We start from the raw sequence: 9,393 nt of genomic DNA on the forward strand, positions 1-9,393 counted from the left end.
GACATTTTAAACCCTTCCCACACTCTTGCAATAATCTAAACAATGTTTCTAAACTCTAAACGTTCTGCTGGAGGTTTCTTCCTTTTAAAAAGGAAGTTTTTTCTTTCCACTGTCTCCACTGTGCTTGCTCAGGATGGGAGACTGAGACGAAGTCAAGATTCAACTTGTCTGCTGGATTCCTTAGATAGAGAACTTTACTAACTGGCTTTTATGTGAATGTTCCTGTAAAGTTCCTGAGACAACTTTGTTGTGATTTGGTGCTATAGAAATAAAACTGAATTGAATTAAAAGAGACAGCATGTCATGATTTCAGCTCTCTGCCTCATCTGCTCTCAGCCACCGGCAAGAGTTCTTGGCCACGCCCACTTCATCACTGTGCACACAGAACAGCTGATCAGCTGCAGCAGGAAGTTTATCCTGCAGTATGGGCTGCACAAAGCTGCAGGAGGTGCTACATAATTTAAAATAATTTATTTGAAATAAAAATTCCATGCAGATTGTGCAGCTCATCATCAGTCAGCCAAATGTGTGTCATGTCCAATCTTATTTTGAAAAACAATCTTATTTTGAAAAACTGCGATAGAGCGAGTCCGCAAACGAATCGCCAAGTAGCGAGGGACTACTGTAATGGCCCAACCCATCAGCCAAACCAAAAAATGCAAAGAGGAAACAATAAACTGTTTATTTATTGTCACCTCCAGCAGCTCTGGACCTTAAAGATTTCACTAAAAACAACCAAACGAGGTGCACGTCCCACACATGTGCACAACAACGAGTGTATCAGCACCAGCATGAGTAGGTGTAAAGTGTGTGCACATGCAGTAAGTGTTGAACCTGTGCATGGTGCAATAACAAATTATACAAATGTGGATTTTATTGTATTTTAGTTCATCTGCAGAACTCGTTTACTGTCCCCTGCTGCAGAGCAAAGATGGGGGACATGGAAATACATTCCATCTGTCCAACTGTCCAACTGTCCATCTGTCTATGTTGTGAGGATGAAAACTTGAAAAAATAAGTGAGATATCGACTTCCATTCTGGTGTGTGACTGCATCTAGGTGTAAGACAGATTGCCAAAAATTGGGTTGCTACGTCAAAATCCAAGACGGCCACCTCTATGTAAACCTACTATCCTACTCATGTGAGGAAACTCTGCTTTCTAGTTTTTCTATTGCCTAAAAGTATAGTTTCCTCAAATGATTGGCCGAAGAATAATTTATGGGGGCCAAGGCCACCACTGGCCACCCCCTGGCTCCTCCCTTCCATCTGGTGGCTGTTAAAAGTGCTCCCTCCACTCGCCAGGGTCGATCGCTCTCCACTGCTTCAGACAATTAAAACTATTAAAACCTACCTCTGTTCTTCTCCACAGTGTAACTCCATCCCACTTGATTATCTTGCAATAAAAACATGTAGGTTTACTTTCATTCCCTGTTCAATTCCAGTCCAGAGAAACACCGGTCTACAAAACCACAAACACTCACTATTCAAATCCTTCCGCGACGTGGATGTCAGAATGCTGCTTGAACTTTTTGTTCAACACTCGGGTCAGTGAGGGTTGTTTTAAACAATGCGCTGCATGTATCAATATTGATTGATTTTATTGATTTATATGACTGCCAGCTTTTCATGGCACTGTGGTCAAAATGACCATGATGTTGTTAATAAAAGAATATTGAGAAATGTTCCACTACATTCAGCCCATTCTTTGATTAATACAGACAAGAAAAGTTCATCTACTGACCGTGTAACTGAAATCTGCTACAATAATTATCAGGTCTTTATATATAACTTTATGTGATAATAAAATCCTTTCAACAGTTTGTTTATTTTTCTTGTTTAAAAGGAGCAAACTGACGTAATTATAATTCTGAGTTACCCTCAGCTGTGAGGACATCGAGACCCGAGAGTCTGAGCAGATTCTCCAAACTAATTCTCTATTTATGAAGAATAGAAGGATCCTCTGCATACCAGCTTGTTTGAGCTTTACAGCATAACATATTTATTAAAACCTACACACACGACCTGCTTCTGTAACGCTGAGGCAGCCCGTCGAAGCATCCTTCCCCAGCCGAGCGGCAACACCACGTTGCTGCCCTCGGGTTGAACTCCGCCACGCCTGAGGATGATGTATGCTGATGAACTTTCACTTCATGTTGCTTCACAGCAGAACCGACTTGCACTTAAATAAGACAGAAGTCTTCATACAGCGCTCTCTGAAAGAGGTTTCACTCAGGTGTGTTTCACCAGTGTTGTATAAAGTACCTCAAAGTGATACTTCAGCGAAAGTACAAGTATCTTACCATAAAATTACTTTGGTAAAAGTTAAAGTTTCCTTTAAAATTATTACTTAAGTAAAAGTCTTAAAATATCTGACATTCAATGTACTTAAATATCAAAAGTAAATTTATCTTCTAAAATGTACTTAAAGTAAGAGTATTAAATAAAAGTAAATGGTTAGAATTTCCAAAACAACATTTATTGGGTGCAATATCCAGTGACAAACTTAGAAAGACAAAACTGTTAGAAAGCTCACTTCATTGTATAGTTGGCTTGTGAGATAAGTTCTGTTTGGTTATGGCTTGTTTCTTTCTGACTAATTAATAATATAGGATCTATTATAGGATCAAATAATACCATATAAACTAATAGTTCTTATGTTCTTGAAGCAGTTCATGTCCTGGAGGACACCAAACATCTCCTTTTTAGCAGCTACCATCATTTTCACACCTATCAGGAACGTGTCTCCACTGTGAGTCGACAAAGCTCTAATGTAACGATTGATATCTGCATGTGCATCGAGCTTGTTCACGGCGGGAGCTGCAGGTTTCACACAAGCTGCAGGAGAGGGGCTGGGTCTGTGACTGAGGGAGAGAGAAGGGGCCGCATGAAGCCACAGACTGGGAGAACAAAACGGATTTCTTCTCATTTTAAATTGTAGTAACTAGAAACTAAGATGGTTAAGGGAAATGTATTGAAGTAAAAGTACACATTTTATAGAGGAAATGTATTGAAGTAAAAGTGCAAGTTGCTAGAAATGTAAATAACGAAGTAAAGTAAAAATATGTCAAAATTCTACTTGAGTACAGTAACGAAGTATTTCTACTTTGTTACATTACAACACTGGTTTTCACCCCCTCCTGTGGTTGACATCCAGCTGACTCCTTCAGTTCCTCACAAACATGAATCGTTACTGAAATTTTAAAATTTGATAATACGCTGTTCAAAATACCTTTTTTTTCTTTAAATAATGACGGGGTTTATCTGGTTGGCCATCATCTGTTAGGAGATGGTATCAAGTTAGCAGCTTAATGGTCATAATGGTGTTTAACAAAAAGTATTCTGTCAGTCGATCGTTGAGCTGAAAGTCAAAGCCAAACTAAAACTGAAGGCTACACAGCGTCGGTAAAGAGGATTTAAATATTTATATAGAGACGAGGACTTGACAGCTTGTACAGACGTAACATGGTTTTTAAACATTATATACAATGAAAGCTGAACTCCTTCAGCTGTGAGGCTCCTGGTTCAGCTACTTTCTGCTTTAAAAGCACAACAAACCCCATTCTTATAGAAAACCTTCGGCTGATGTTGGATGAGTCTTGCTTGTGATGTTTCTGTAGTCTGCTTGTTTGCACCAAAGGTTTTGAGGAGGCCGTGGGAAAGTTTGTGTTAAAGGTTTGGGACCACAGACTGTTTCCACCTGTATTCTAGATTTCCTCCATTCAGTTTTATTTTAGCTGTTTGTTCACTCTGCATATCAACATATGTTGCAGAAGAGGAGGTCTAATGGCTTAAAGAAAACTTCTGAGAAAATGTTAAAATAAATCACAATGTGAGCGTCTGGCTTCCTCCTCAGGGTTTGATGCTGCTCACCTGTTCCTCTCCCCAGGTGCTCCTGCACAGTTGTTCCTGGTTGATCTCAGAGATTCCTCTAGATGTTTGTCATGTTATTCATCTGACGCTGGGGACTTAGTCTCGTAAGTCCAGTGCTTTGTTTAATAAAGATATCAAACGGCTCAGCATGGAATCTGTTCTTGGACTCGTTCCTCGTGCCCTCGAGTGAATTATGACACACAACAGATGATGGGATTCAGATTTTTGGAAATGTTTTATGCATAACTTCTCCTGACTTCAGAATTATGGATAAAGAAAGTTCTTCGAAGAAGTACAGTGACACTAGGGAATGGATCACAAACTCTGAATCCCACCAAACCCTCAAACCAACGTCCCACATGTGAAAACTTCTGCAACAATGATGGTGAGGTTCCTGGTTGTGGCCTCCAGGGAGCAGCATTCAAAGACTACAACAGACCAACGGAGAACCCGTTGGAGAGAAACATCTCTCAGTTGGCCTGGGAACACCTTGGAGTCCTTCCAGAAGAGCTGGAAGAGGAGGCTGTGGAGAGAGATGTCTGCACCCCCCGATCCAGCTGCTGCCACCAAGACCTGACTTTGGAACAAGCAGAAGAGGATGGATGGATGGATGGATGGATGGATGGATGGATGATGGATGGATGGATGGATGACAAATAGGTTATAGGTTACACAACTACACGCAAACACACACTCACCACAACTTCTTTTGTCAAATAAATGAACTACTAAAGAAAAAGGTTAAGGATTGGAAAGCTAAGACTCAAGAGGCACAACCGTATTAAACACACACACACGCACACACACGCACACACACACACGCACACACACTTAATTTGCATTACACCCTGATGCCTAATTGTAGGAGTTATGTTCCTGTAATGACGTCCCTGGCAGAAGGCAGCATTAACCTGCACAAAATGTCCCACCTGACCAGAACACACATCCGTACAGTTAACACAAACGGTGCCTTACACACACACACACACACACACACACACACACATTAATCAAACACACCCACAGGGAGACGGAGGGAAAAGCTCAGGGGACTGAACCAACCAGACAGCTCATATCGACGTCTTTGCTTTATGTTTATTAAAACGTCTGGAAATCAGCAGCATGAGTCATGTTTGAGACGTGGAACAGGATGGAAGGAAGATGAGCGCTCCGTCATTATGAAACAAGACCCAGGAGCTCGATAAATTATTGTGCCGGACGGTGTTTTAAATGAACAACTAAACAACATCATAAAATCATTTCGTAGCCTGATAATTGGAGTCAGTGGGGAGGTTCCAGTAGTAATGATCTGCAGGGCCCGGTGGACACACACATGGATCCTGGTTCTGAATGGATTTAACATTTTGCATCTTTTTTTGTTGTCGTTATTGTCCTTGATCTAATTTAAGAACTCAGATGATAAAATATTTAGGCTTAAGTCCTTTTAAACGAGATTGTTATTGATTATTTTATTGCCGTTAAACTTCATTTTAGACAAATTGTCTCTGACTGGTGACGTATCTGCGGTCCCTGGGGGTGCAAGAACCTTTGAGTCTCGTTAAAGTTTGTCCATGCGCAGTAGCACTCCTTCCCCTGGTCGAACGTGAACGTTACCGATCATGCTTCCGGTGTGGAACACTTTATGTGTGTCTGGGAACAGATGTGCAGTGACACTCACAACCAGGCTGCTGCAGGTAGGCTTCAAGTGTTCTTTGACTTTGACTAATCGCCCCAGGTGTCTCTCATTGTCAATCAAAGGTGCTCCTATTTATTGGGTGTCTTGTCCTCTTCTCTTTGTCCATGGATTGTCCTCTTTGGTGTCATGTCCTGTCTCTTTCCATGTCACCTCATCAAGAACATGTCAGCTGTTTTCTGTAGTTTAAATAAATAAGAATTACTTTGTTCCTGGGTCCTCAGAGTCCTGCCTGCATTTGGTTCAAATGACCGACAGATCATGACCGGTATACAAAGTTAAAACATTAGTTTAAAAAAAAAATCCCTAAAACTTAAGTGCAGGTGGAGCTGTTCTCAGGTTCCGCAGCAGGTTTATTATTTATTTACTTCATAAAACCCGACTTTATTCCTCTAAGCGCAGTTATCTTCTCGCAGTTATCTCAATGCAGACATGATCCTGTTTTTAGTTTTCTGCATCGCCTTAAAACCTTTCTGTTAGTTACATGTTTAAGACCATTTTATTTTCATGTTATTCTCAATTTGTGCACATCTTTATGATTGTCTGCTGTTGTCCACTGTTGTCGTGTCACTTTGTTAAAATCAGGTCTCTCTTGTAAATGAGTCCCCGAGGCTCAATGGGATTAACTGTAGAAACAAAGTTTGAATGAATCTTTGTCAGATTCACTCAAACTGTTTAACTTACCTTAAGTTTCTCCTCCAGCTCAGGTCAACAACCTCCACTGGACCTGCCTCGCTGTGGGTTTATGATGGCTGGACGTTAGGCTTCAGACTGCAGAGCAGGTTCCTCTGTGGGAAGTGAAGTTTCAGCCTTGTGTGCGCCGACGCTCCTCTTCTTCTTCTTCTTCTTAGTTTTCCAGTCTTAAAGGCCGACTGGTGTAATTGTGATTGCAGGCGGTGTTAACAGAGGGGAACCAACAACGAGGCCATGTGAGAACGTTCTCCAGTTACAGCGAATGTTCTCCGCTTGTCAGATTTAATAAATGAGACTTTTGGAGAATGAGCCACTTCCTGCCCATCAGCAGCTTCTTTCACACGGTGGAGGGAAGATGACGGAGCTCCAGGAGGATAGTTCCGTTAAAATGTTCATCTGGTACCAAAACACAGAACAGGTGATCAGTTCTTCTATGAGTGAATGTGCAGAAAACAAGTTGGATCAGGTTGTACTCCAACCAGCCAGAACAATAAAACCACCTACATGTGGCAGCTCATCAGAAATGAGGTGGAAATAAACGAATCCCTGATTTAGTCCCTTGTGGGGCTTTCTGGTTGGAAGAGCCGTTCAGACCTAAACCATAATTGTTTTTTAATTGCATCAATTAGTTCAATTAGGTGACAGTGTGTTGTTAGTGTTTCGACTCGTTAATAATTACTAATGAAATCAGCTCCTTCATCTGCTGTGCAGAAGAGGCAGGAAATAAGACAAAACATGAAACCAAAGCTGTAAAACTTGATGGATTCTTCACCAAAGTCCAATGCTAAAGGACCCAAAGCACTTCCATGAAGCAGCTCGGTGAGATGGAGCCAAAGACCAGCCCATGTTTAATCTGATTTTGCTCGTTGATTAATACCAATGAAGACAACGTGTCCCCTGAAGACAACACCACGGGACCAGCAGAGGTTTGGAGCTGATGTGGAGCGCTGATCATAAAATGTGTGTTGGGCATCTCCCGTCAGCCGTTACATCCCTGACGCCTCAACTGGTGGCTCAGAGGCGTAACAGCAGCGGGGCGACTTCAACCCTCCATGCTACCTTGGCCTGTTCATAAATCATACAACGATTGGAATAAGAAAAAAAAAAACTCCCAGTCTCAGCTTGAATGTACATTACTCTGTACATTTCTCAGATTATTTGCAGAAGATAATTTTAAAGTTTATGCAACAGTCAGATCTGCAGATTATCCAGAACCGTTTAGTCTTTTATTGAATTAAACATCTCCTACTTCTGTCGACCGAGGTCAGCGTCAGTGTCTCCACCTTTATTTTAACGTTGTACGAGGGTAAATAAAAGAAATGTGTGTTTTCCTCATTAACTAAGAGTGTGTTCCTGTGTGTTATTAGAGGCCAGCAGGGTAAGAGCCACTGTGGGACCCAGCACTGAAACTAATCCACTGAGTGGGCCACCTGGAAGTCTTGAGGGCTTCTTCTAACTGAAGGGCTCTCAGCATTAATAAGACTTTCAGCACACGGTCTGCCTCTGAATGCACAATTAGACATCCTCAGAGCACTCACACATAATGTTCTGACTCTTTGTCAATGAATTATTTTAGTTTAAATGCAGAAATTAAACATTCTTATCTGTGCTAAAAAAAAAAATGACAAAAACACTTTTTCCTTTGGTGCAGTTTATAATTTCCTCTGTTTTCAGTCATTTCCAACCTCTACTACAGAATCTGGATGAAGAGGGACAAACAAGAAAAAGTCTTTGTTTTGATTTTAAGGGCACAAATTATTAGACATGAGTGAAAGAAGCTTCTGGGTTATGAAAAGTTCTGTATCTCCTGTCCATACAATTGATAACATTTCTTCAAAGAGAAGACATGCTGTAGGCAAGTCGATTTGCCCTGTTGGCACGCAGCTGGATATCTCATGGACTTGGAAGACTTGGTGATGTGTCTATCTCTGCTGTCAATTGAGGATGTTAAGAACGCATTTATAATTGGATTTATGACAACTGGTTTCCTGCTTTCTGGATTCAGCTGTTTCCTGGTCTATGAACAAAGGAGGAAGTCGTCTGCAGCAAATTTGGCCCTGGTCAGGCTGCTTGCTTTATGATGGCTTGGTTCGTGCCTCGAGCACCCAGACTCAATTGCTTTTGGCAGGATGGATCAGATCTCGGGGAATTATTCTCAGGCATGGTCCAGTGGTGTTGCCATTATTTTTGAATGTTTCAGAACGGAGAGGACTGACACAGATTCAAGGTAGACATTGGGGCAGCTGTGGCTGAGTGGTTAGAGCAGTCGTCCTCCAATGCAAGAATTAGGGGTTCGAATCCACCAGCAGTCACATGCTTAAGTGTCAAGACACTGAACCCCTCAATGCCTCTGATGTGTGTCCCATCTGTGTTTGAATGTGATAAAGTTCTGATTAGTCTCTTTAGAATGATTTGTTCAATTAGTGTTGTAGAGATCTAGTAAAGAACTGTGTGGATGGGTAAATGAGGCACAGATTGTAGTGTAAAGTGCTTTGAGTATCTTGAAATACGATAGAAAGGTGCTATACTATAAGTGCAGTCCATTTACATAATCAGTAAAGTTCTGCCTGTCCCCAAAACAATTGTGTTTATTTGAATTCGGCTCCCTGACTGGCCTTGACAGGCCACCTTTATTTTAATTCGCCTGAAATTTCTGTAAACCTTGATGCTCTGCCCCCCACCGAGGAAGTCTACAGACCAATCAGATGGGCTCAGCTGCATAAACATTCTGTCATCATTTCAGGACTCTGGATTCTATCTAATGTCGTCCTTGGCTGTCCTCGGCACCCCAGAGAGAGTGTACGGATCTCTCCAAAGGGAACTATGTGAACTTGAGCGATTTACCTCTTATCGGACATGCTCACTGTCATTGTGTCTTCCCGCCACCACCCTGCAGAATGTCGGTGTCATTATGTGCACCCCCCCCCCCCCCCCCATTTTCAGGATATTAATCTTCAGCCAAAGATTAAAATCATGTTAGGAATTTTTTTGCCTCGAAAACATATGTTGTCACCTCCACCACTTATTGTTTGCCCAAACAGGTCTCAGTTGTAAATGAGGCTTCAAGGCTCAGTGTGAATAATCTGTTTAATCAGAATGCCTTTATTGTCATTATACGCAAATACAATGAAATTAA

Source organism: Nematolebias whitei, chromosome 6 (genome assembly GCF_014905685.2).
Source record: "Nematolebias whitei isolate Nwh7 chromosome 6, NemWhi1, whole genome shotgun sequence".
Lineage (NCBI taxonomy): Eukaryota > Metazoa > Chordata > Actinopteri > Cyprinodontiformes > Rivulidae > Nematolebias > Nematolebias whitei.